Genomic DNA, 27,523 nt, shown 5'->3' on the forward strand with positions numbered 1-27,523 from the left:
CTGCCGCAATCTCTGCGCTCTCAGCCATAGACATCTCGACTTTTTCCTGGCACAACCTGTACTTTTAAAAGTAGCAGCAGTTCTCTGAGCGGCGCAGAAGCCTAAAAAGAGCTGGCACGGGGCGTAAAGGGGCCCCGGAGCCCTTTGCGGCAGCCCCCGCCGCCACGGGCCACGCAAGCTGCCGGCCTTTTGTCCACGTTTCCTTTAAATATTATTTGCGCTTTTGGCAGGGGCTGGGAGCGCAGCAACCAGCTGGCACGGGCTCTCCCCTTTGATTGCGGCACTGATTGTGCACCACATGCCCTTCGCCGCCTCCTCCTCCTCGCTCTGCTCCATCGCCGGGGCTGATTGCCGCGGCCGCTCGCCGCGGAGGTTTGGCAGCTGCGGGACCCAGATGCCAAGTTCTTTCGGCGGTGGCCTGTGGGTGTCAGCTTGTCTCCCCGTTTGGCATTTCCCCTGGCAACCAAACCTGCTCTGCGTCAGTGGGGCGGCTGCGCAACGGGAGAGCGAGCGCTGACATCCAGCCTCGCAGGGAAGGGAGGGAAAGCTCTGCCCGCGGGAGGTCTTGCTGGGTGCACAGGGACGGGCTGGTGCCGGCACGATGACCCAGAGCCCCACGCACACCCACCACCCGCACTGCATCCCAGACAGGAAACGCTACTTGAGGTCTTCGTGGGAAAAGACCCATTCAGAACGATGGTGCCTCCTGAAAAACCTGCCTACCAAATTAAAAATACATACTGCAGGACTGGTTTGGTGTTTTTACAATAATTTGCCTCTATCTATTTCAAATGGACTATTTTAATGACGGATTTTTACGTGGCACGTGAATCCAAAGTATCAGTCACCAAGAAGTGAATGTAAATCAATTTCGTTTTGCAAGTAAATCCTTTAAAAAGCCTAATGCGCTACGAAACAATGAAAAGGTAAACGAAATGAACACTAAACATCCTGTTTCTTTGAACGATATTTTCAGGTGTGTTTCTCGGTGGTTCCTAACCAAGCTCTTTGCCTTGTTGGAGCTGCTAACGCCGGCTGGCAGAGCAGGGAAGTCAGCAATGCAAACTGATTATTGCCCAGTGAAACGGAGGCTTTTTGCTGCCAACTTCAGCAACAAAACTCGAGAGCTTTGACCGTTCGCTCAGATAATTTGTGAATGATTACTTTGAAACAGTATAAACCTGGTTTAAAACACCATTTTCCTAAGTGGGGTTGTGAACTAAACGTGTGGCTTTAAAATAGAGTTCCTAACTCTGAATTAACCTCGGAGTATTCCGGGAAAGGACAGAGCCGACAAAACGGGGCTTGTCCTCCTCCCAGCTAATACCAGCAAGATCTGTTATCCAAGCACTAACACAAGAAATACTCGGGTTTAGGACTTTGCTCCGGGGCTCCAGAGAAGGAGCATTTTGTGGGTCACGGGATTGTGACCCCCCTGAGAACGAAAGCGTTCGGCTGTGCTTCAGGCCTCAGTTCCCAATGGTCACTTGGAAGTGAATCTCAATGGGCTTTCAGGAATTCCCAAAGATGACGTTTAATCAGCGATCTGAAGTAATTTAATAAATTTCCAGTGCTCTCTTCTTTAATACTTAATGACTGATGATTAGGTTTGTGTATCAGATCTGAAATCTGCAAGTTATGTGGCAATTAATGTTTGAAGTACTCTGTAACTTCAAATATAATGATTGTATTTGCAAAGTAATTACGGAATATATGTGCCTAATAAATAATAAGACTCAGCACTCACACAGCACTATTCACCCGAGGGGTTCTACAGGAAAAGCTCCCAAAATGAGAGTTCGGATGTGTTTCCCCATCACACCAACCTCCTCTCTGCTTAATTCCCGCTTGACCGCAGGTTTAATCGCAGGGTGAAAAGCAGAGTTATGTAAAGGAGGCAACAAACCTAAAGGAAACACGACCAGAAGGGCCATATGCCACGCAGCCCAGAAAAATCTAGAATCAGATTACACTCTCTGAATTATTTACAATATTTCTTCTTGCCAAATCTAAGCAAATATTCCACTTGCTTCAGCTTCGCTTGAAGAGCTTTAACTGTTTACTGTAAACCCAAGCATACAATAGCTCTTTCATCAAACATTTAACTGCACTTCTCGCATTAATAAATATTACAAGGCTATTTTATGATAAAAAGGCTAGCGTTAGTTTTCCCGAGGCCTCTGGCTGCTCCACTGAAAAAGAGCCTGAACAAGGCATTTCCTCCCCGACCAGCAGCACTCGAGCTACCCAGTAAACAGAGCAATTATTATGATTTTAATAGTGGTTTCCCACCACGTATCGAGCTGGCAAAAGGAACAAGGGGACATTTGACAGTGACGCACGGTGTCTGCTCAGGCTTGTGGACTGTACCAGGGTTACAACGCAGTGTCCGCTCGCCCCGTGGCTCTTGGGTCCCTGCCACCCTGGTTTTCAGCAGGATTTGCGCAGCAGCAGAGCGTCCACCGCCATGGGCCAGCCCGACTTTCGGACTGAATTAACATTCACAGGACAGGACACGGGTTTAGCAACTACGTTTGGAAATGGTGAATGAGGATGGAAATAGAGAATGAGGAGGGTTGCGAGGATAAAAAGGGGAAAGAGAAGGCGCAGCAGATCCAACGCGTGGCTTCCAGCTCCACATCCCGCCACCACCACCTATTGCCTCCTCGGCTGGTGCTGCATCCCTTTTGATTGCAGTACGCTGGGAATGGCATGTGTGGAAACAGATTTAAATACACAAAAATGTAAAAAATCAATCAAACAAACAAAATATCACCCCCAAAACCCATCCCTGATCAGCATTTTTACAACTCAAGTGATTTCTCTGGTTCTCTGTACAGAAAGCATTCAAGCGCCCTGTGCAGTCTTGTACCTGCAACAAGATTTGGTTTGTTCACTGCAAAGCACGGCAATCTGGGGCAGGACAAATCACCTCTCAGCAGCCCGGTCTCTCCCCATTAATTATAGAGGGAACCTGGATTTTCTGAGACTAAACCAACTGGTTTTCACATAGAGCGGTGATAAATCTGGCCACATGGGATTGCATGAAGATTTTTGCTTTTACTCCTGTTTCAGTTATTTCCAAGTATCTGTGATTGGTTCCAAACTGTGATCAATACTACATGTCAAGAAGTATTACTGAACTGGTGATTCTCTCTTTTAAGGGTATGGTAAAGACAGACCTTTACTATAAAGCTTTGGAGCACCTCACATAACATTCCCATAAATATGGAATGAGTTGAATTATCCATACTGTATCCACATTTCTCTTCACTATGACACGCCAAATTCATCTCCTCCCATGGATCACAATTCAGGTAAGTACGAGCAAGCCAGGAAGATGTTTAGTTCATTTTTAATGACTCGAAGATGTCTCGAGGTCCTTCTGGTTATTTGAGAGACAGTATTTCTCAACCGCTTTATTTTATTCATTAAGCGAAGCTACTCGGCTTCCTTCTGCGCTCCTCAGGAGAGTCTGAACAACTCAGAAATGAGGTTCCCTCCAGACAGTGTCTTCATACGTATTTTTACAATGTAGGAAAACCAAACCAAACCAAAGCAAACCAGAGCAAACCAAAGCAAAGCAAAGCAAACCAAAGCAAACCAAACCAAAGCAAACCAGAGCAAAGCAAAGCAAAGCAAACCAGAGCAAAGCAAAGCAAAGCAAACCAAAGCAAAGCAAACCAAACCAAAGCAAACCAGAGCAAAGCAAAGCAAAGCAAACCAGAGCAAACCAAAGCAAAGCAAACCAAACCAAAGCAAACCAGAGCAAACCAAAGCAAAGCAAACCAGAGCAAACCAAAGCAAAGCAAAGCAAACCAAAGCAAACCAGAGCAAAGCAAAGCAAAGCAAACCAGAGCAAACCAAAGCAAAGCAAACCAAACCAAAGCAAACCAGAGCAAAGCAAAGCAAAGCAAAGCAAACCAAACCAAACCAAACCATTGAGTTTGCAGAAGCGTGGTAGGAAGCAAAGCAACCTTAATTCAGATTCCTCAAGCTGATGGGACCCAAGGACTCTGTGTTCCATGTTCTGCCACAGAATTCCCATAGAACGAGGTACTTGGCAGGGTTTATACCGATTTGAAATAAAATTCGAGTAATGGCTTATCCTTGCCAGCACATCCTGATGTAGAAGGGTTTTAAAGATGAAGCCGAGGTTTAGGCTTGTACTCCGTGAGAAGGAAGTATGAGGAAGGGTTCTTTCTTTATTTAGATATGAAAACTGGATGTTGGAAAAGATCAGAGAAATCAAGACAATGTGCTATTTGTTCCCCTCAGTAAGCCGAGCCCAAGTCTGCATATGAAACATGTGGAAGAGAAGCCACATACGAGGCCTCTATCTGCTGAGGAACCGTTCACCCAGGGCGGCTGATCCAGCCTCCACAGCCACCGCTCGGTACAGAGACAGCCCAGGAGGAGCAGCTTGTGGCTTTACGGATCAGCCAAGCTGGCTGTGATGGGCCAGATCCAGAGCACACGTGAAATCCGCCTAAGTGGATCTTTATGAAAACGATAACTTTAGTCTAGGGAAAATTCCGGGCGAAGAGGGAGCACGGCTCGCATGGACACTATGTCAGCTCGCTCAGGTATCAGCAAGGCAGGAACAGACATCATCTCCTGATCAAACCCCTTTGCGCAGCTCGGGAAAGTGCCAAAAAATGACGCTGGGTCCCAAGGAGGGTTTGTCTCCAGCCTGTGACATCGCACAGCAGAGCTCGCTCTCCCCTTCCCCCTTCGCCAGGCTTTCACCTACTTGGCCGTGTCCCAGGAAGAGCCCGAACAAAAGTGAGAGACCCTGAAGCTCGAAGCCACTCTATAGTTAGAAGTGGCGCTAAGATTAGAGAGCGAGAAGTGTGAGATAGCTGAAAGCCTGTGAATCGTGCTAAGGATAGAAAGTCAGGAGGAGGAGGCAGCCAAAGGCGCTGCCGAGAAGCGAGGAGCCGAGCGCCGAGGCGGGCTGAGCGGTACGGCGGGGAGCACGGCTCCGCGGTGGTGCCTCGCAGCCACCGGTGTGCTGCGAAGCCGCGCTGTTCCCGTCTGATCGCCTGCTTCCTGAAATAGGCATTGGAGCACATCTTTTGATAGAACACGCCATGCACGTCAAGTACCACAGGACCAGAAAAGATGCTTTTCCTGCCTGTAGCTCCCAGGAAAGTCCTGTCTCCCTTCGGGGCTCTAGACGGCGCAGGCAGGCAGCCAGGTTACCCTGAGCTGAGTGATGCTGAGCCGCCAGATACGCCGTCTGACCCTCCAAACCGGGGAAACGCCGCTGGCCGGCGCATGTCGTCCAGCCTGCTGCACGGTACAGCTCCACAGCATCCCGAGCACAGCGCAGCGTGCCACTGGAAAATGAATCCAAACGCCGCCCTGGTCATTGGCACCACAGCCTGGGAAATGCCACATCACTGGGGTCCCTTGCATCTCACCGCGTCGGGGGCAATCGGCACTCAGCGCATGGAATGGTCTGTAGACATCAAACCCTCCGCTCACGGGGTGTCTTCAGCAGGCAAAAGATCTCCAAAAGGCGGCTGAAGCACCGTCCCAGCAGAACCCGGCCCCCCCAACGCAGGGCTTGTGTGTCCAGGCCACGCTGCAACACTGAACAATGCGGCAGCTTTTCAGCTCATGGGCAATTAAGCGTTGGCAAGATTGCATAACTTCACCCAAGCTGTGGAGGGCCATGATCAGCAGCAGCTGAAAAGTGGCCAAGAAACATGTGGATTTGTGTTGTAAAGTCCAGAAGAGGCAATTCTAAGCATTAAAGTGCAAAAATGTAAAACCAGAGCGACCAGGATTAATTACAGGAACTATACGACTGGAGGAATGAGTGGCAGTAGGAAAAGGAGGATGCTCGTCAGATCTTTAAAGGTGAAGACCCTGCCTTGCCCAGAGGCCTCTTCACAGCTCCTAAGGCTGGTTTAGCTATGAAAAGATTTGCAAATTATTATGTGAGTTATACAAATCCCAGTGCGTTACTCCTCCTGTTTTGGGGCTCCACTAAAGGTGCAAACCCACCAAGTGATGTTGTTAAAGGCTTGTGAATCAGCGTGGAGCGGTAGGAGAAGCCTTGCTGGCAAGTCGCGGCCTCGCGAGCTGGAATTTTCACCAGATGTTTAAATTGCTGATGGAGGCTCCAGACACCGGTTAGGAAGCGTGCTTTGGCAGGTGGGAGAAAGCAAGGGAAAGCTGCCTCTGCTTGATGAGAATGAAAAATCAGAACAAATGCATTCAAATGAGTCACTGTCAAGTGAATGATTAGTCTTGCAAGCTGTTTCCCCTCTCAGCGGCTCCACGGGCGAGCGGGACACAGCAGCACCCGAACACGCTCCGGACCCATGGCAGGCGAGGAGCACAGAGCAGATTCAGTGCACTTTGTGGCAGTCGCGTGTTTTTCCTCCAAAAGAGGACACGAGCCGGTGTGTGACACCACCTTCCTCCGGCAGAGCCTACCGTGTGCTCTCCCAAGAGCAGGCGGGGGGTCAACCACCCCAAACCATTATCACGGCAAAGTGTTGTCATCACTCCAGCTGGAGCCATGAACAATCTTCTTGCATCAGTATCATTTATGTCAGTGTATGACATGCGACCACCAAGCTACATTCTTTATAGAAATACAAGGTTGTGTGTATGAAGGAGCTTTACCCAGAACTTGCGCGTGGATCTTGCGAAGTTTGTAATGAACAGCCTGGGAAGAGCTGAGCAGCCTGTGGGCAGCGGCGCAATGGGAAGAGCTTCCCGTCCCCCATCCCGTCATGGGGAGAAAGAGGATAGCTCAGGCGGAGGATCTGCCTTGGAAACGCCGCGTTAGGTGAACTACCAGCTTCCTGCTCCCTGCCTCTGTCATTGTTTTCTGCATTTTACAACAAAGGGGACAATGGCCCAGGGCAGCAGTTCCTTCGCTCCCCAGCTCGGAACAACAAACCTGCACGAGGCACAGCTCCCGGAAAAGAAAACAACCTCACGTGCGCCATCTCCAACACGCGCCGGTTTAGCTCATTCTGTATGTGCAATATCTATATATGTGTGTATGTAAGTCAGTATGAAAAGTCAGCTATCCCAAGCCCTCCGCACCTCAGTGGATTTAAAATCCCATTGTAGCTACCCAACGGTACCGGAATGGGCAGGAACAAAGACAGTCCTAAGACCTTCATTTACTTTGGCAAAATCACATTTCCAGTTGCACCAAGAGACAAACTAAGCACCTTGGATCTCGCAAAACCTCATTAATCAGATTTGGGTTTTTTAAAGCCATACCTAAAACCAGAAGTATTTTGAATATAAATTCCAAAGCTTGGAGTAGGATTAGATAAAATATTGTAATGTAAGCCCACGTCTGGTTAATGGGTAGAGTCCTCCTTCAGTATTTATCTTTCTGCTGCTCTTCCTTTATCGCTACTTGATCCCCAGCTAATCTCTGCTTCAGAACTGAATGTCTTCTGTGCATATCTTCATCAGTTCTGCCTTCCCGGTCAGAGATCAGGGCAGCTATTCTAAAGGGTATAGGAGACCAGAGCAGGCTCCCAATTGTTACGCTTGCAGTATAAATCACGGATGGAGAGAGACACTTTCTGGCTAATTCTCAGAGATATGCAAATGATAACTCCTGCTTGCTGCATGTTTACATCGCAACAGCCATAAATGGAGATAAAACACAAGAAGCCCACATCGCACAGAGGGAGGGGTGGGCTGACCCCACATCACGGCCGGCTTGAAAAAGAACAGAGAGTTTGCAATAAATATCTAAAACTTTTAGGGCTTTTTTTGTCTTTCATTCTTTCTACGGCAAAACAATACAAGGAAACCGCACAGGAACAGCTGGATCCCAAACAGCCCGTCTCCAGAAAGTCGGCACGGAGATGTGCACAAAGCCGGGTTGGACTCCAGCGGAGCAGAGTTAGGTTAATGCTGAGCGTTTTGGAAAACACCGCTCCCACTTGCCAGCCGAGTCCTCCGAGATCTTCCCATCATTAGTTTAATTCAACCATCAATGTTTGGAACAGCAGCCAAGGGATTAAAATGATCAGCAAAGTCAATGGCGTCGTTTGTAAATGTTCTTTTGCTTAGTTTTCTGCAATGTAAAAGTTGTTCTATGAACCTTGTTTTGACTCATTTAAACCCCATTTAGTAATCCGGCAGGAAAGACACTATTTGTGATGTTAGTGATATCTTCTGCTAAAAACCATCCCCTACCCTTATGAACTTCCAGGAGCTTGTCCCAGATTGGGCTGACGAAGGACTTCTGTTTAACACAAGAGTGAAGTGCTCATATTTCAACAGAGAATCTAAGAAAAAGATTCCAGAATGTTGTTCTTTTTCCAGAGTTTCTGAAGATGAAGACACTGCAGCATTTAGAAATGCCTGCCATAGCAGTTTTGGAAAGGTACGCTAGCCTGCTTTTGACTTTCAGAATTGACTTTGTCTAGAAACCTCCCATGTATTTCCACACTCTGAGGCTCGTAGAGGAATAACAAGCAGGTGGAAACGCCAAAATTACCTGCAAGGAAAAAAGCCTAATTTTCAGCGCTGCTCAGAAATGTGCCGCGACCTGCCCAGATCCGTCCAGGTGAGACCGCTCTTGGTTGGGCTGTGCAGATTGAATGATCGGAATTAAATGATCGGAGCCTTCGGAATGGCTCCATCTTCATGCAGCAGGTACCCAGCCCCACTTCCCCAGCCCTGGTTCCCCAGTTCTGGTTCCTCAGCCCCGGTTCCCCAGCCCCGCGTCCCCAGCCCCGTTCCCCAGTTCTGGTTCCCCAGCCCCGGTTCCCCAGCCCCGTTCCCCAGCCCTGTTCCCCAGCTCCGTTCCCCAGTGCCGGTTCCCCAGCTCCGTTCCCAGCCCCGGTTCCCCAGCTCCGTTCCCCAGCCCCAGTTCCCCAGCTCTGTTCCCCAGCCCTGTTCCCCATCCCCATTCCCCAGCCCCAGTTCCCCAGCTCCGTTCCCCAGCCCTGGTTCCCCATCCCCATTCCCCAGCCCTGGTTCCCCAGCTCCATTCCCCAGCCCCGGTTCCCCAGCTCCGTTCCCCAGCCCCGGTTCCCCAGCTCTGTTCCCCAGCTCTGTTCCCCAGCCCCGGTTCCCCAGCTCTGTTCCCCAGCCCTGTTCCCCAGCCCCATTCCCCAGCCCCAGTTCCCCAGCCCGGGTTCCCCAGCCCTGTTCCCCAGCCCCGTTTCCCAGCCCCGTTCCCCATCCCCGGTTCCCCAGCCCCGGTTCCCTGCACTGTTCCATGCTGTCCGGTGCTTTGGGCCATGCAAAGCGGCTCTGGGCACCAGGGCACAGAGCAGAGGGGTTTTCCTTCTCCTGTTCTTTGCAGAGGGATGAGCTGGACGATCCACATGAAAACTTTACCGCAGCCTTTGTGTGGACAGCTGCACCCCAAAGCCTTGGGCTGGACTCCCCCTCCATCCGCTGGTCCCTGTTCAGATCTCTCAGATCTCTCCTTCATTGTGATAATTAAACTGCAAACTTGGCTCTCAACCAGACCCGAGTCTGAGAAGCTGCTCTCCCCACCGTCCTTTCCCCCGATGTGAGCCCTTCCCAGCCGTTTGACACCCCTCCTCGTGACCGCTCAACTGCGTTTGTGCACAGGTGACTGTCACAGCTCCCGGCCCCCCCAAGGAGGGATGGCAGCACCGCCGCTTCGCTGCACGCTAAACAAAGCCACATAACGAGCTGCGTTTTGTTGAGGGCTCTCCAGGTCCCCCAAATCCTTCTCAAATGTTATTGTTTATAAAATGTTTGATAAAAAATAAACGATGCTTTCAATTTAAACACAACCTCACACTGTTACCGGTTTTAATAACAGTTTTGACAGATGAGATTTTCATCATCTGTTTTTTCTTTGTAAAGGCTTCTTCAATAAACCCCAAACGCTTTAAACTAACAGATGTGCCTATAAAGTAAGGCTGAGCGGGAGACATCAGGAGCTGAGGTTTGTCAAATGCTACAATATCCAAATTAATTCTTAGTTTAAACTTCCATGGAGCACCGGAACACCCATTTTCCCCTGTTGCTGGTGAGCTGACCTTGCACAGGTCTCACGCCTTGAGAAAAACAGCTTGAGAAGTCTATACGTGCGCAACTAACATTACAGATGTGTTTTGGGCGCTAAATAATGCAACGATTCATTGCCGGTGAGATGTCTGAGGGCAGAGCTCGCCAGCCGCTGCTGCTCTGGGCTCCACCGAAGGGAGCCTTTCTCAGTCCCCTTGGATCCCCAGCACTTTGGAAACTCAAGCTAATTCTCGGAAGGCTGAAGCAGGAGCCCCAAACTCTATTTCAGGGCAGAATTCCCCGACCTGCAGCCTCGTTTCCTCCCTAACACCCTCCGGCTTTTCTTCAAGTCTGATCCATTTGGCTTCTCTCATGTTACAAACCTGTCTAGCAGGCGCCCCAGAATCAATTTGGGGCAATGCGGACGCTTGAATAACCAATAAACTGTGTATTTCTCATCTGTGAAAAGTTCAGAAATTAGAATTTCCAACGATACTCCGCTTGCTGTAAACGACTTAGAGAGGAGTTTTGCCTTATTTACTGGGCACGGGTCTCCCCTGGCCGGGGGCACTTTCCAACACCAGTCGCAATACAGACACGTCAGGTTGTTTCACTTTTGTCTTGCCATTCTTATCAATGTGCTAATGGTGTTGGCTTTCCATATGTGTACATAAATATACAATATGGCCATCCCTTCAGCTATGGCTCCCAGTTTTACTCTACTACCAAAAATAACTGCGACATAATGGGGTCTTGCCTCCTGACTGTGATGTTGAGGTGCTGCTGCAATACAAAGCCTTGCATACATGAATTAATAATAGCCACAAGGGTGATGCTTATTAGCTTAGGATAGGGAAAAAAGGGCGGATGAAACAAAAGTACCGATGTCATAAAAATTCAAAAATGAAGTTATTTGAGCGTATTGATTTGATAAGTGAAAACGTAAGTAAGACTTTGGCAGAGAAAGCTCCCGAAAGACACGGGCCCTGCGAGATCCTGGCTGGCAGAAGCACACAAGGTGCAACAAGGACGGATCCTCCCGCCTCGGAGCCTCGGATATGGATGTAGATCCTTGCACAGGTACATCAGACTTATCTTATTTGATGTTTCCTTACGGAGCGCCAGAGACTCCCCTGCAATAACTCCTCATTGTTACCGTTTTTACGCCCGCTATCGCTCTATCTCTGGTTCTCTGTTCAAACTTGGAGCGCCGTTCATTAAATTCTTCCTTCTATGGAGCCATAAATGCAGTAATCTAGACCCTGATAAAGGCTTTAAAGCTATCCCATAGGATACTTGTGGTTGGAACTGATGGAACATTAGTGTCAAGGAAGCATATTATTTGAGTCTCAATATAATTAATAAACCCTTTCTCTCCCCCACAGGAACGTGCTAAATCTCCGGGTCTTGTTTGTGTTAGGCAAGAGATTTAGTTACCTCTAAAAGAAAAGAGGAAAGGAAAAAAGAGATGAAAAAGGCTTTAAATATTTAACAGTTTAAACCCTACATAAATTGGAGATTTGAATAAAAAATCAGCCCAAGTATATTTGTATGAAACTGGTGAACAGAAGGAATATACATGCTCAGAGGAATAGATTTTATGCCAAACATCAATCAATCCCAGCTCCGAAGCCTATTTATAATACTGTGGGGGTTCTGGACGGTTGCACTTCACACTGTGAGGACCAATCCATGACATTATCTGTTCAACAATTGAAGTCTTTACAAATAATTAAAACTCTGTTTGAAAATGGAGATATTTTCCACAGCTTTCGTGTCCACGCACTGGATCACAGACATTTGAGTGTGTAAATAATGAGCAGTTAATGCCGAGAGCCTGGCGCCTATTCGCCTTGCCGTACTGCTTTCTGCTGGGTCTTCCTCTCTGCTATTGCTCCACTGGCACAGATATGTATCTATTGCCACCTTTTGCTCTCCCCTCCATCCACCCAGGGCAAATCCCAGCTATCCTGCCTTCGCAGCCTCCTATCCCGATTATCTCTGATACACGACCCGTGTGCACCGAGCCCTCCATCCCCAAACCTCCTCCGCGATGTCCTTATTCAAAACATGCCCTGAAAAGAAAAGGAACCTTTCAGTGCTTGCAGCAAGTCAAGTGCTCAAAGATTTTCCTGGACCGGGGCCCGAGTAAACAATAAAGAGAAAAATAAACTACCTGTCAAGCCAAACACATGTGAATTTCTCAAGGCTGCACGCAGTAATTGGTTAATAGGACTCGCGTTCCCAATGAAACCTTCGAGAACTTATTGAATTTTTAAAAATAGTTTAAATTGGTTTAATGTTTTTCTTCCTAGTATTTCTTGCATTAAATCAGCGCCCAACCGCATTTAAAACGTCCAGACGTTTTAACTGAAGTTCAACGATGAAAAAGAACAAAACTAAAAATCCAGGAAACACTTGCCAGATAGCTCGAGCACATCTGTTCAGAAAATACAATTCTGGTGCAAAATAATATCAGCAGCTAGCGTTTTCAGGCATGCACGGGATTAAAGTGAAAACAAACAGGGTTTTGTGCAGAGGATGAAGAACTGGGCAGCAGAGGTTCTGCCCTGGAAATAGAAATAACATTTGACCCCCTTTGAAGCAAGAAAACACAGGAATAAATAAAGCTGGTGGGTGTGCTGGGTGCATGGGGGATGCAGGGGCTTGGTGGGGCTTGGGGACAGCACAGCATCGCCCTGGGGTGCCATCCTCTGTTTTGGGTTTGGGGACAGGGCACAGCATCACCCTGGGGTGCCATCCTCCGTGTTGGGTTTGGGGACAGGGCACAGCACCGCCCTGGGCTGCCATCCTCTGTGTTGGGTTTGGGACACAGCACAGCATCGCCCTGGGGTGCCATCCTCTGTGTTGGGTTTGGGACACAGCACAGCATCGCCCTGGGGTGCCATCCTCTGTGTTGGGTTTGGGACACAGCACAGCATCGCCCTGGGGTGCCATCCTTCGTGTTGGGTTTGGGACACAGCACAGCATCGCCCTGGGGTGCCATCCTTCGTGTTGGGTTTGGGGACAGGGCACAGCATCGCCCTGGGGTGCCATGCACACACAGCACAGAGCAGAGGCGCTTGGCTCCATGATTAGGGTTTTGGGGACCCAGAGCCCACCTTGCAGGCGAGATGTCACCTTTTGGGGGTTTAAGCAGCAAAGGCAGAGCTCTTGCCTGGAACACCTCAATGCCGTTAAGCACACGCACACGCTCTGTCGCTAACCTGACCCAAGCCCATCTGCACGAGCGCTTTGTCTCAAGTCACCCGGGGGGCACGGGGCCCCGGCAGCTCCGGACAGCCGGCGGAGCGCCGGACGCTCTCGATACACAGCACAGCGGCCTGGGCGCTCTCCAGACACACGGACCAAGAGGTTCTCCACCTCCAAGCAGCTCGTCATTTCCATGCTGGTTTTTCCGCCCAGGAGAGCCGGTGGCAGAGCAGCAGGGGGAGCTCAGACATCCCATTTGGCTCTCTCCAAATGTCAGTCCTTAAGACCTTCTGAGCAATTAGACAAAATTTAGCATGAATCAATCATACAGACACAAGGGTCTAAAATAATGAAGATAGATGTTGTTTAAATCCTTAAAAGAGTCCCTGCCTGAGCTAGATATCATCCTGAGCAGTTTTCCATTATCCAAGTGACCTTAGAGGCGTTCGAGTGTCCACATGTGCCCGCAGCGAGGGGAGGGAGCAGGCGGCGATGTGGAGCCACCGGCTCATCCTCCTGGCTTCCATCCCCTCTCCTCCCTGGTAAGTCCTTCTGCGGGCGCTGCTGCCCTGGGCTGGCTGTGCGGGGGCTTCTCTTCAACCTTTCTACGAGTGGAACACATCTTTTCGCTTTGAGAGCGAAAACCCTTCTTGAAAAACTTGTCCCAGATGTGGGGCCAATATATTTAGTTTCACTTAACGTTCCTGAATCCGAAGGTCTGTGCCGCGCTGGCCGCTCACGTCTGTTTCCTCCTCTGTGCTTTACAGAGGAAACAGGTGGGTTTAAAGCCCTCTAAAGACACCAAAGTGGTTTTTTACAAAGTGACTTGCAAAGCAAAAATGAAAAAAGATATTTTTCTTTTTTCCTGGGATTTTTGAGCATATGAAGCACAAAAATAACCACATAAACGGCACAAAGAAATTAATAAAGAGGTTTTAGTGTAAGTCAGCAATCCACACGCAGCCTCCATGCTCCCTGCTGCTTCGCCCCCGCGTCACACAGACACGGCACCCAAGCCTGGGGCTCAAGGGGCTCTTCTGCTCAGCTGTGGCCAAAGCCAAGACCTTAAACCCCTACAAGCTGCAGGAAGCCGGGCTGCAAGCCTTGAGGTTTGGGCAGGTGATGCTGTTCAGAAAGAACAAATGCCTTTCTTATTCATTAAGGACAAAGAGACGTGGCGCTGGAGAACACACACGGACCCCCAGCGCAGTCCCACCAGCACCAAGTAAGAAAACACAGCGGCATCTTCCTTTCCTGACCTACGCCCAGTCTTTAAGTGGGGTTTTGCCTCAGAAGTTGCTGCTAATTCTCCTTGTGTTGGAGAAGGCCGGCAGGGCAGCGGGCCAGCGGCTCGGCGCGGCTCCGGCCCCCCCGGCTCTCGCGGCGCTTAGCTTCAGGTGCGCATTGCACATCTCACTGGGGACTCGCTTGTTTTGTCTTGGGCTGGAACAAAAGTGGCATAAAGTCAGTTTAATTTGTGTGATTCCACTAATGTGGTGGGAAAAGAGGAAACTGGCTTCTTCCTTGGAAGAAATGCTGATGCTCTTTCATAATTTCTATAATGACATTTGATATTATGGTGATGAGTGCCTTAGAAATACATATGATAATCATTATAATCAAGCACATGTGTCTGGAGAATGTAATAGGTACATTCTATAAATTGGAAAATAAACATGTGTTAAGGAATGACTTCTAATATTAATTTCCATTTTTAGAAAGCAAGGTCCCAGATCCAACTAGGGATTAAAGAGCCAAAAAGGGACTTTGAACGGGCCGGATGCCCAAATCCCAACCCGTAATCCGCAGCCCCGCCGCTCAGCTGCTGCTAAGGGCGCAGGCAGCGGGGACCGGGGCGGCTCGGCGTGCGAGCGCTGGAGCTGCTCAGCACCAGTGAGCTATGCCCGGGTGCACGGCCGCGCCGATACGCCGCTGCCGCTTCCCCGCCACCTTTGCTTGGTCGCCTGAAGCTCCGAATGTTCTCCCTATGAACCCCAACATCTGAAGCGGGCTGTGGCTCCCATGGGGAGCTGCCTGCAGAGCGGGTACCGCTCCGCTCTCGTTTGCCGGGGCTCTGTGAGCAGAACCTGACTTTTCCCCCGTGCCGAAGCACGGTTAAATGTTGACATACAACCAGGCCACCACGTACACAATTTAGCAGCCAGTAATTGGAGGCCACTTGTAAAAAGCAGTTAATAAGGCTAAGCAGCAGCCCTGCCGCACCTCAGCGCTACCGGAGCTTTGTGCTGATGTAAAGGCACGGGGAGCAGCAGAACCACTGCGGGACAAAAGTAGGGCAATGCTCTGCTGAATGAGGCACAGCGCATTCTTTCTGAATGGAATAAAAACAAAATATCACTTTATGGACCTCTCAGGCAAGTCCAACAGCTGTTGTAAATCAGAATAACCCCACTGGCTTCAGTGGATCTACTGCAATTTATAGCAGCTGGGAATCTGGCCTCGCGTTCCCCAGATAGGTACTGGATTTTACCATTAGCAGTTTAATCCTGTAAGCAGGGATTTATTACAGAAAGGAAAACATGAATAACTGTGAACAGAATGAACAATGTTATATTTTGAAAGGAGTAAAAGAGCAACGCTAGAAGGTGCGGAATAACTCCCGAGAAAGCCAACGAAGGCGGCGCAGCCGGCGTGCGGTTCTTTGGCCTCCTGAACCGGGGAATTTAACCCGACCGAGAAACCACGGCCCTGGGCTGGAGCGCCGCGGAGATGGAAGACACTGCGCCTCTCCCACACTGCACAGCCTATTGGTTTTATAAGTCATCAATGTATATTGTGTGTCTATACCATTACCAGGACAAGCAGGAGGTGCGCAGAGTCATTTGAGTGCCGGAGCCAGTTGTCCCATGCTGTGCCCTATGGGAAGCCGCTGATTCCTACACTTGGAGCAGGGACAATGCAACTTAATCAGAGTGACAGGAAACAGGCAGCAATTACAGTGTGCAGCTACATCTGCTGGGTTCCACTTCACTGAAGGAAGAGTTATCTCAATTTTAATGTACATCCCTTTTTCATGTTTCATTTAACCTCTGCTGTATTATTAAACACATCAAAATATAATGACAGTCGTTAAAAAAGAAAAAGAGAACGTTTTGGAAATTTTGGACTCTCCTCCTTTATCTGTAATTTAACGGTATCGGTTTTACTTTCCCACAACATTCTGCAGCAGTGGAAGGCTAATTTAATATATAGTTTTGTTTATTTCCAAACAGCAAGTACAGACCCAATCCTCCTCCTTGCAAAATACCTACTGATTCACCGAAAGCAAGATCTGACCTGCTGGCACTCAGTCTTATCCATCTAGACGGCGGAGGGAAGCCTTCCCAATAGTTTGCTCATTCCCACAAATCGTGTTGCTAACCTTGAAAGGCTCTTATTGTTAGTGTTTAACTGGCAAAGGAACCATTCTGAGTTCTTCCCCGGCTCTGTGTGGAAACCTGCCTGTTGAGAGGTGCTGGTGATTTATTACTGTCACTAAGATGCAGTTGGGGGCTTACTAGATCCAACCTCACACTTCCAGAAACAGCCTTCCTGGTCAGATACGAACTGACTTCTTGTTTTTATACAATACTTGCAGTAGATGTTAATTCTTCAGATCGCTGTACCCCGTATGTGTGTAACGCCTCTATTGCGCTGGTACTCTGTTTGCTACCCGAGAGCAGCTCCAGGGCTTGGTGCTCTTTGCGCTAGAGCTTGTCGTTAAGCACCCCAAGCACAGCTCTCCTCTAGGACCAAGGCTCAGCTTCTTTGCGTTCTTAAGAACAAAACAAATTAGCATGATGATGCCATTGCACTAATTATTACTTCTCGGTAATAATCCTAGAACTGGATGCAGAATAATCCTACAGGAATATATTGTTATAATTTATTTATCTAATATTTGGTTCACTGAGGGAGGCGTATGAGTTGTGCATCTTAAGTCAGATGAAGTCTATACCGAATTCAAGGCAAGCCAGTGATCTCCATCACCGCAGGATCTCCCCCTCTGCTCCGCAGACTCTCCAAGCAAGTCTCGCCACTGCAGAGACCGCACGGTTCACGACCACCTCACCGCACGCTAATACCTACGTTATTACACAAGTAGCTCTGAGCAGCAACAGAATCAGCTCATTTCCCACTGACGGCTTTCTCAGCACAAAGGAGGGAAGCGTTTTGACAGGTATCAGTGTAAGAAGTCAGCACGGTGGCAAGCGAAGCTCCAGCAGAAGCCGCAGCCAAGAACGCAGAGGCAGAAAGAACTCCACGGCTACAGCTCTCGGCAGCTCCAGCGCCTGGAAGGTGGAGCTGGGTTGGGGAAAGAGGCAGCTCCCGGACACCCGCACGCCCACGGGTCCCACGCAGGGGCTGTTTGCTCCACATTCCTCGCACTGGCGCAGTTGGCCCGGAGGCCTTGGGGCAGGTCCACACCTTAGTGGCGAGGAATGCGGCTTCCTAATGAGCTCCATGTAGTGTGGAGGACTTAATGAGGATCCCTCTGCGAGGACTAGAACTGGATTTATCCCAGCGCATGGCTGCGCAGTCCTGGTGTTCTCGGTGCGGCCGCAGTCCTGCTGTGCTGTTCTGGCTGCTCAGACAGACGGACAGGTACGTGGCGATGCAGCGGCTTCAGTGCCAGCTGACACGGGTTATGCCATCAAACCTGCTGGCGCTGGGACTCACTGCCCCAAGGGGCTCACGGGGCAGAGCACCCAGAACAGCCCCGGTCCCAGGATGAATTCGAGATGTCCTCCTCGGCACCTGCGGGCACCTCCAGGCACCAAGGGCAGAAACAGATGCTGTGTACAATTTGCAGATGGAATCGCTACACAAAAGCAAGCGTTTCTGTGGGATGTTGTGCTCTAAAAGGTTGTTATGCGGTAGATGCACAAGCACTTCCAGGCCTGGGAGCGCTCAGGACCCCCGAGCTCTGGCTGTGCGCCGCGGCGGGGACGACTTCCCTCCATTTGCTGCTCTGAGCACCGGCCGGCTCTGCGGAGCGCGCAGGCAGCGGCTCGGCAGCAGGTGAAACGCTGCAGCTGCACGATGGAAATGTCCTCCTTTGTTGTGGAACCGGAGCGTGCCAGCACTCATCGCGCGGGAGGAAACCAGCTTTTCCACCCCTCGCTTTGTGCCTGAGCTCCCAGTGCATTTTCTCCAGCAATCTTTCTTTACTATGGAGCTTGGATGTGGGCTTTTCAAGAAGGGAGGGAATCAGCAAAGTCTTCTCCATGTGTTTTATTTCTAGTTTTGGTGGCAAGTTTCCTTCCCCCTCCTGGAAGATACGAGTCCTTGCCCGCGTGGTGAAGCTTTACCGATGTGTCCCCTAAGGCTCCACGTTTATTCCAACGTACTTGGAGATGGTTACAGCTCCCCAAAGTCTTACCTGGGTTACTAATAACAGCTGACCACTAAAAATCAGATCTGTTCTACCACTTTAAATTTAGGGCACGAAGATTGAGAAGCAGAAATAATTATCCATTCTGGGTTGTTCTGCGTGTAAACGCAAAGTCCTGCCTGCTGCCGGCTCCCCTTCATCACAACAGCCTCCAGTGGGACCCCGTCCTCACCCACCCCATCACACCTACACTTGTTCTGCAGCCCACTTATGCATCTACGGAAGAATCACTGGTTTACATACGACAATCTAAATCTAGCTTGTCTGACATCAATTGAAAGCGTTAAAGCGAGATGATACTTTTCAGCCGTAACCTAAACAAAATATAGGAAAGCAAGTGCTCTGTCTGGAAGACAATGAAGAAACCAACCGGAGGGGGTAATCAGCATTTGAGGAGTCTTTAATTTAACAAGGACATCTTCAGTGAAGTTGCCTGAAAAAGGTTCTGTGCAGTTGCCAAACACCTCCCATGTTCCGAGGACTCCTCTGAAGCACCGCATGCTAATTGGAAGGAAGTTGGAAAGCTTTCTAGCAGGATCCTGCAAGAAGCTGCATTAATACGGGGTACAGTAGTGTATTGCATATTAATAAAAAAGGCAGAATAAGATAATTAAAGGGTGAATAAAGGGTGAGCAGCCCCGTGTTCTTCCGACCTGGGGAGCGCTGGGCCTAGAGAGGTTGTTGGTTTGGGACAAACGGCCCCTGTCTTGTAACAAGCACTGCTGCTCAACAAGAAGAGCAGAACTACGAGAAGCATTCGGTCGAGCAAGACCTTAGATTAGATATGAATTATTCTGTTTTCATTTCATTTAGTTTGATTTTCTCTCTATTTGCTATTTTCTAAATTAAATAAACCTTGCTTGATTGAAGATAATTTGCCTTTACTGACTATTACTTAAGGATAAGCATTGCAAAGCCATTTCAGGAGAGGAGGAAAACAAAGACACCGAAATTTAGGGTTTAGCGAAACGAAGGGACAGCAGCTGTCCAAGTGAAATACGTGACGGCAGGTGAGGTGTCCGCACCTCAGCCCCCAGAGCTCTTGTGGGCCCAGGGAAATTCTGGGCAGAGGGAAACAGGGAAAAGCTGAAAACGAAGGTGCCAGCTCCACATGTCCAAAAGCGATCCTGCACGGCCAGCCTGTAACAGGGCTCATGCAAGTACTTCCTCCCTTTCTCAGCACGTAACATCACAGCCGCGTTGTACCGCTCCACGCACGTACCCACTACTCGTTTTACTGCCAGCAAATAACCAACAGAATTATTTCATGTTTCCTGTGCACCGACAAGACATTTGTGATTGCAGCATCACTCACCCTCCTGCCAACCAACCATCTCCCAGGTATATTACACTGGCAGACGGTTTCTGCGGCACCAGGACGGTGCCACAAGCCTTCCGGTGCTCTACAGACACCATCAAGCTTCCTTGGCGCCTCCTGTGCTTCAAAATTTTATAAGCTGAGCTACTCTTGTATTTACAGATAGTGCGGCAATAGGGACGCATAACCGGTAAACAGAGTTGGATGATACACCCTTTTTCTTAGGGGTTATGTGGAGAGATTATGGGCTTCGACAATTTAACTGCCTTGGTTTATTTCTACTTTATATTGCAGTTGCATCTGGAAATCAGAAAATTTGGTTTTAAAAAGAAGAGAGGGAGGGATAGGGGAGCAGAGGGGAGAGAAGACAGGAAAAGGGAAGAGATTGAGCAAGTCACACTGGTCACGTTCAGTTGCTTCTTTGAAATGACCTTATCACAGAGATTTCCCCAAAACTATTAATATCCGAAACCTGAAGGTCATTTTACCCCTTATTCTGTCATTATGTTTTGCTGTTTGCAGAGTGGGCAGCAAACATCTCTCCTGACATTGCACCCTCAACCCCACGAAAATCTGCAACAGCCTAATGGCTGCGGTCTCGTATCTCTTTAGTAGCTGCTAATCTACGCAAAGCAAATAGGTTTGGATTTACCCAGAACCCCATGCCCGCCCTGTCATTTGTAACTGCTGCTTGCAGTGACAGAGACTCTTCATCACTCGGCACGCTGGGGATGGACCTCAAACTCATTAAAAGCAGCAAACTTTTAAAGGGTGAAACACGGGAGCGGCCAAACAGCTCGGCAGCTCCAACCTGAACGACTCACGGGGCAGCACCGACCGCGCACCCCGCGTCCGCAGCACTCACCGACCTGCTGGCAGGACATGTCGCCGGCTCCGGACCGTCCCCGCGTCCCCAGCGTCACCCCAGCACCTGCCCCACGGGATCAGGGCGGCCCACCTAGTGCAGACACAGAGCCGCTTGGATCAGAACGTATCCGAGAACGAGTTTCGCAGGAAGATGTTCCCTCACTCCCATCTGTGCAGATCACAGTTTGAAATATCGCCTGCACTTTCCAAACTCTTGCTTCACCAGAAAAAATAGCCAGAGCAAACGACAAAAAACCCCGTCAGAAAACAAATGAAAATGAGTAACGAATAAAAACCAAAGAAACAGGGAAATGCTGAAGCAATCACTCCTCCTTATACATTTGTTTCGCCGTCTGACATACACAATAAATTGTAACAGTTACCAAATAACCATTGGAGTTGCAATGATGTACACACATGTATAATCTTAGTTAGCTGCTCGCTGGCATACTTCAGGAATGCCACTGTGTCCTCCAGTGTAATTCTGTATCAGTGACTTTTCCAAATAAATCTAGTTGCTGGTTTATATTAATGAACTGTCACAGTTCCCATTGTTTTCCCATGGTCTTGCAGCTGCATTCTTTCACAGGTGCTTGGCAAATTAAAATGATGCTGGTTTGGGGTTTCAGGCTGATACAAAATCACTCCTTCAGCAGATTGTTAGGGAGTTATTCATGCACGAAACACATCTTTACTTCAGCCAGCCTGCTTTTCTCCTCATTCTCCTCTTCCTCCGCTGACCCTTTGCGTTTCTGATGCTTCCTGGCGATGAAATGAAAAGCAAGATTGCTTCTTGCTTCCACTTCGGGAAGAACTCACTTGACAATAATAAGCTTGGAGCAGAAAGCACGGCTTGTCTCTGCTGTTAGCCTGGTGTAAATCCAGAGCGCTCCCAGTGCGGTGTAAACTGGGGCAGCTCTTGTTTGAGCGGAGCCGGACCAGTTTACCGGCAAGCCAAAGCTCCGGCACAACTTAAACGGGTGCAACCGCGGAGATAACCGGGCCGGTAATTTTGCTAGTCTCCTAAAAACCAGAACAACAATGGGAAGGATGATTGTTTAATGTGTAAAGCACAGTTCAAAGGGAGCACTCAGCGTGTTTATGGCTGGACTTTGTGCGCGGTCTGGGGGCACAGCGGGTGCTGCCAGCTCGGCCTGACGCTCCCGGCGCCCTGAGCCCAAAGGCTCTACCAGCAGCCGCACGGTTCAGTCTCCGTGTGCGGTGCCCCGGCTGTCGGCAGGATCTCGGTGTGCTCGCACCGAGACGCCTTCTCGCCGTGGCGCCTGCGAGCAGGAACCAGCCTTGGGCGCTTTCAGTTGCCAGCTGGAGGCATCTGAGCGCTTGCTAAGCCCAGGAACATCAGCTGTTTCATCTTGCTCTTCAGACTAGACCTGTAAAGGCACAACCTATGAATGTCTTTGCTGCGGGAAGGCGATGGGGACGGTGATGCTCGAAGCATCCCCAGCAATGTCCCCACTGCAGCCAAAGCCTCGCCGGCAGAGCCACGGGCGAGGACGAGGTGCTAAACGTGCGCCACGAGGTTCAACAGTCCTTGAAACCACCCAGCAGGGCTTCGCTGCTTTAGTAAAATATTTCACTTGTGACTCAATATTAACGATAACAATGAGAACATTTAATATGCAAGAACCTGTTCATTTACGCTAGCCAGATGCAGTTTTGCTTTGTGTTTCCTCCCTCTAGTGCTTTTTTTTTCCTAATCCCTCATTTCTTTTCAATCTTTTAAGCTCTCTCTCTAGTTTTGCAGACAACGCAATCAATGTATCTGAACAAGGCCCTGGAGTTCCTGCCGGGGAACAGGAGGTTATTGTATTTTAGGGATAACTTCACGCATTTCCATTACCGCTCCTAAACCAATTTTAAGATGTTTATGTACATTTAGTGCATATCAAGCAGTGAAAGAATGTTGCACTGGGGATGATACACACGCCGCAATGAGTGGGTGCTGAGCTGGGTGGCCAGACCTGGCCAAACCCAATCTACAGTAGGGTTATTTATTAATGATACGGGTTCCTAATGAAGGTGACAACTTCAGGTAAATTACACGGATGCTTTTCACCTTATTTTATGCTGCAGGCCCAAATATTCAACATAAAATGTACAATCCATAAACTGTATTTGCGCAAAGGACGGGGAGGTGTGGGGGAGCAGATCAAAGAATGTATTTTGACGGGGTTATGGCAGAACAGCAAAGGATAATTGAGTTTTCAGGAAGGACAACTTACACCAAACCCCACATCCTGATCCTGCCAACCATACCATGACCCTATTTCTTGCAAAAATCAGAAAAGGTTTCAGCCTTAAACAGGGCTGCTCTTCTTTAAGATTCCACACCACATTAGCTATCCATGCAGAGCTCTTAAAGTACGCCCAAAAACTCCTTAATCTGAGTTTTTAAATAGAATGGGAGAACCCTTATTTAAAAACTCCTAGCCCCGCAATATTACTGCAGGTCTGCCTTGTTAAAGGGATGATATCAGGTCATTTAGTTTGAAATTAAAATCAGAAAATGCAGCATATACAGCAGCAACACGCTTGGGCTTGATGTCGTTGGTGTCTTTTGGGTTTCCGGCTTCTCGCTCTCAACTGGACGCTCGGGTTGAACAGCACAGCACGTGGGCTTTGGTGGCGAGCGAGGTGCAAACAGTAAACATGTTATAAGTGAATTTCAGGATTGTTTCATTTGGCCTCACAGCTGGGAATTTAATAGGAACGGAGAGCAGGGCAAGTATTTGCTTCCACTGAGCTCAGAAAACTTGCCTGTAGCTCATGTGAAAGTCGTGCAGGTACAACGTCACCTCTCAGCCCTTCTCCCGTTCACCTGAGACTTTTGGAGCTGTCGAACACCGTGACGGGGCTGGGAGCATGGAAATCTGTGGGTGTATGGTGGCCAAACATCGGTGTCTGCGCTACGGTGAGACACGTACAAACCTCCGAAGTGCAGACAGCCTAAATTTAGAGCGCTGAGTCGAGAGTCGGTCTTTCCTGCAGCGATAAAAAGCATTTCATCGGCATCCAAGACCAACAGAGGTTGGATGCTAGAACACTCGCGCCGCTACGGGTTTGCTGCTCCTTGTATTGCTGTTTCCTTTCCAAACTCCTGCAGATGAAAGTTAAGCTGTTCCTGGGTCTGTGCAGTAATTGCACAGTGGAATAGAAACCAGCTGCCCTTCTATCTTGTGAACAAAAATAACAACAGAGCTGGGGAATTCAGCCCCATCCTGCCATGACTCCCCTCTCAACAGAGACCTCCCGGTGTCTGAGCTGAAGATCTCGCTCTTATTCATTGCTCCTGAGCACTTGTTGAACGACGGCAGGTTGAGAAATTGCATTTAAACAGGCTATAAGCAACCGCGTCTTGCGGAGCAGGGTACGGTACGTTCTCAGAGGAGCCACGCCATCACTGGGACTGCTCCACGCGGCACCTCGGAACTTCAGCAGCAGGTTTGAGAGCGGCTGAACAAATATTTTTGTAAATATAAAGCAGAAGGTACTAGACTGACTGTTTCTTGGCAAAGGAGGTGCAGAATGAGTGCCTGTGCCCACACAGGAGGCTGGAAACAGCAACGGGGCTGGCTCCAAATGAGAGCCACGCACGTTCTCACCTGGGTAGGGACGTCTACGCTTTTGCCGGCTGGGGACCACTAAATGGGGGCGATGATGTGGACTGAGATGGGAGCAGGTTATTTTAGAGAAGACAAACAATCCTTTCTGGAACGATACCGACCAAAAGCCTCTGCCAGCTCCTCTGCCAGAAGCACAACATAATTCTGAGATCTGCTGTTCCCCGCTCAACAGTTTCCAGACTCTGTGTGTTAAGGGTTCATGCATCAATCACTCCCTTACTGCCCTTCCCAGCTGCCATGAGCATCCTGCATCCCCTTCTAACTCCATTTATTACAGAAAAGCTGGAGGGAGCAAAGGCTGCTGCTTCCTTCTCTCATTTCTCTACACTGGTACTATTAAAAATCCAGAAATCTCCATGGGAACGTGACTCGGGTTTGGTTGTTGGGTTCCCGTTCCTCCCCGTTCTGGGATGAGCCTTTCAGACCCTACCATTCCATCAGTTCAGCGCTATTAGCCATATTTTTGCTACGCAAAATAATAACCCCCAACCTTGCTTAGGAATCATGCAGCTATAAACGTTTCAAGCCTTCAGCTCCTTCCTCTGTCGTCTGCCGGAAGACACAGAGTGAAACAACGTGACACAGACCCCGAGTGGAACGTTCTGGATCCTCAGGTTCTCTCCTCGGGTGGGAATGCAGGTGGTACAAGTGCCCGAGCTCCCCCCCAGCCCGACTCAGGACCTCCACCTTCCCTCCCGCAATCGCACCCTACGGTCCCTATGGCTCAACGGAACCTCCCGATTAATTACAGTGTTGTCAATATCCATCGCCTGTGAACAGACGCAGAGCGAGAGGTTGGGAGAAGGCACAGCACCAGCCTTTCCTCGCCCTTGTTAATACTCCTGGCATTCAAGAACAGCAAAACAAACAACTATGTGGACAATGATTTCAGTGCTTCCTTTCAGAACCACAGAAAAGGTACAAAATGCGCATTTTTGTATGATATACTATATTCGCTCTGATAGTATCCTGATGTTTTCAATTACTTTTGTTTCCAAGATTACACGGCACAGATAAAATAGTCATCTCGGAACGGTAAAAAACAAACCAAACCCCATAATTCTCCATTTATGTGAATTTCATTCTTGACAATGATAATGAAGGCCACATAGACGCTGGCGCATTTGCCACATCATTCTATTCACACCTTCATTTTTTAGGTTTGATTGTTCAAAACTCCACTGAATAACTGAATGAATAGATGATAGCACGCAAGGATATTTGCTTTTAAATACGACATTTCATTATTATGTTTTATATAAAGTGGAACATTAAAGCCACTTGGAAACAGCTTCAAAAAGGCTTTTTTAAAAAGTGTGGATTTTGTTCAAGATGATTTATTTTTGGCGAACAAGTTCTGTAAAAGTGCCCAAGTGATTTGGGAGTTAAAGCCAGGAACAAGCCACTGAAAGCAGAGCTGTTAACACACCCAAGTACCTCTGTACGATGTATTTTAAACAGCTCGGAACAAGCAAAGATTAAGACAAATTTGTCTAGAATGTAAATAATCTGCCCGTTAATTACGAGATATCTTATATGAAAAGTGAACGAATTTATATACACCTGTATATGTACGCCTCAAATATCTATCTGAATTTTTCTCATGTCAGGTGTATTACAGTTTTATTATGCCTAAATTAATGTGCATAAATCAAAGAGGATCTTGGGAAAAACTGGTTTTATACAAAGCAAAAGGAGACACAGAAGCAGAGCAGTGACGGCTCAGAAGAAAATGAGGTGTTATTTGCAGGGAGACTCAGCCTACGGCCTGGGCTAAGCAAGACTGACCCGCACAAGGTCTAAAGCCAGGACTAAGGGAAACCCTGCTGGCACCAGCCTGCCGTTTGGGTCCACGATTTCGGGCACGAAGCCTTCTGAGTGATGGGGTTGCCTTGGGCTGTGTTTGCAGCCCGCTTGTGTCCTATCGCTTCTTTTCACAAGAGCTCCTTTTAAGACCCGGCGCCGACTGCATTTCTAATCCTTACAACAGTTGCAGAAATAGAGACTTCATCCCACACAATGGATTATCCGCGAGGAAAGGAAAGACTGGCACAAATACCACTCTGGCTGGGGTTTATTCTATAGCAAAGCAAATAATCTGAAAGCACAGCCGAAGCCTGGTGGCCTGACTCCTGTGCACAGGCACCATTGCTGAGGAACTCCAAATTCTATCTACAATACTTCACTGCGGCTTCAGCGAGTCCTCACGTGCCTTAAATAGACCAGAAAGTCCTTCATTCCCACATGAAGATGTGTCAGGTTTCGAAAGCCAAACCCCTCGCAGGAAACTGTCAGTAAGTTTTACAGCCTTCAACTTCACCACGGTCTGGCAAATCCAATCACTTTCTTGTACGGGTCTTGTGTGGTTTGTGCTTCTTCACCCCAGAGAAGCAAATGGTTTTTCTTGAAGGGTTTATAAAAAAATACAGTAAAATAAAAGATGCCTAATCTCATGTAATATCGGGGCAAAAAGGCACTAGTCATCGTCACTCTTCCTTCAAGAAGAATTTGAGACTGAAGTTCTAAGGGCAAAGTACAAGTTGCACAATTAATTTGATTTTAGCAATGGGAAATGTCAGGTTCAAGCGGAATTTCCAGCGCACCCGTGCAATGGGGGTTCCCAGGGCCGCTCTCGCTGCAGGGCTGCGCTCTCGGGTTGGGGTTTCACCTCCACCGCATGTCACGGGGTGTCCCGGGCTCGGAGCAGGGATCTATATAGCGCCCAGACACAAGGGAACACTTGAAGACTGATAATTAAGGAGAAATTAACCTGTTTTGCACGTATTAAATCATTCACTAGAGAAATGCACAGCCTTATTACTGCAACATGACAGTATTGCTATCAATGTAAATACTGAGAAACACACCAACAAAACCCCTTGTTTGGAAAACCACTAACTAAAGCACAAACTCTTCTTCTCTTTATGCTGCTTTACACAGATTAAAAATAATGTGAGTTTTCCCTGACGCGGCCGGGGCCTCAGCACTGCTGTGCAATGGCATTGCTCTGCTCATTTGGGATACTTTGGCATCTGTTTCTTGACTTTTTACACCTGCACTGGGTAGGGTGGCCCAACAGATGTTCCGCGCTGCCCCATA

At 48.7% G+C, this 27,523-nt stretch overlaps 1 long non-coding RNA gene across 3 annotated transcripts in view; it reads right to left on the bottom strand.

The window, feature by feature from the left end:
• LOC135577029 (uncharacterized) overlaps positions 1 to 27,523 on the bottom strand; it is a 114,475-nt gene that overhangs the window by 78,947 nt on the left and 8,005 nt on the right. For 2 of the 3 annotated variants that reach the window (XR_010468639.1, XR_010468638.1), the window contains exon 4: positions 20,783 to 20,871. The exons of the other annotated variant lie outside the window; for it this stretch is intronic. This is a non-coding gene — a long non-coding RNA (uncharacterized LOC135577029). The remainder of the gene's footprint in view (positions 1 to 20,782; positions 20,872 to 27,523) is intronic. 3 annotated transcript variants of the gene reach the window in all.

This window comes from Columba livia, chromosome W, assembly GCF_036013475.1.
Source record: "Columba livia isolate bColLiv1 breed racing homer chromosome W, bColLiv1.pat.W.v2, whole genome shotgun sequence".
Taxonomy (NCBI): domain Eukaryota; kingdom Metazoa; phylum Chordata; class Aves; order Columbiformes; family Columbidae; genus Columba; species Columba livia.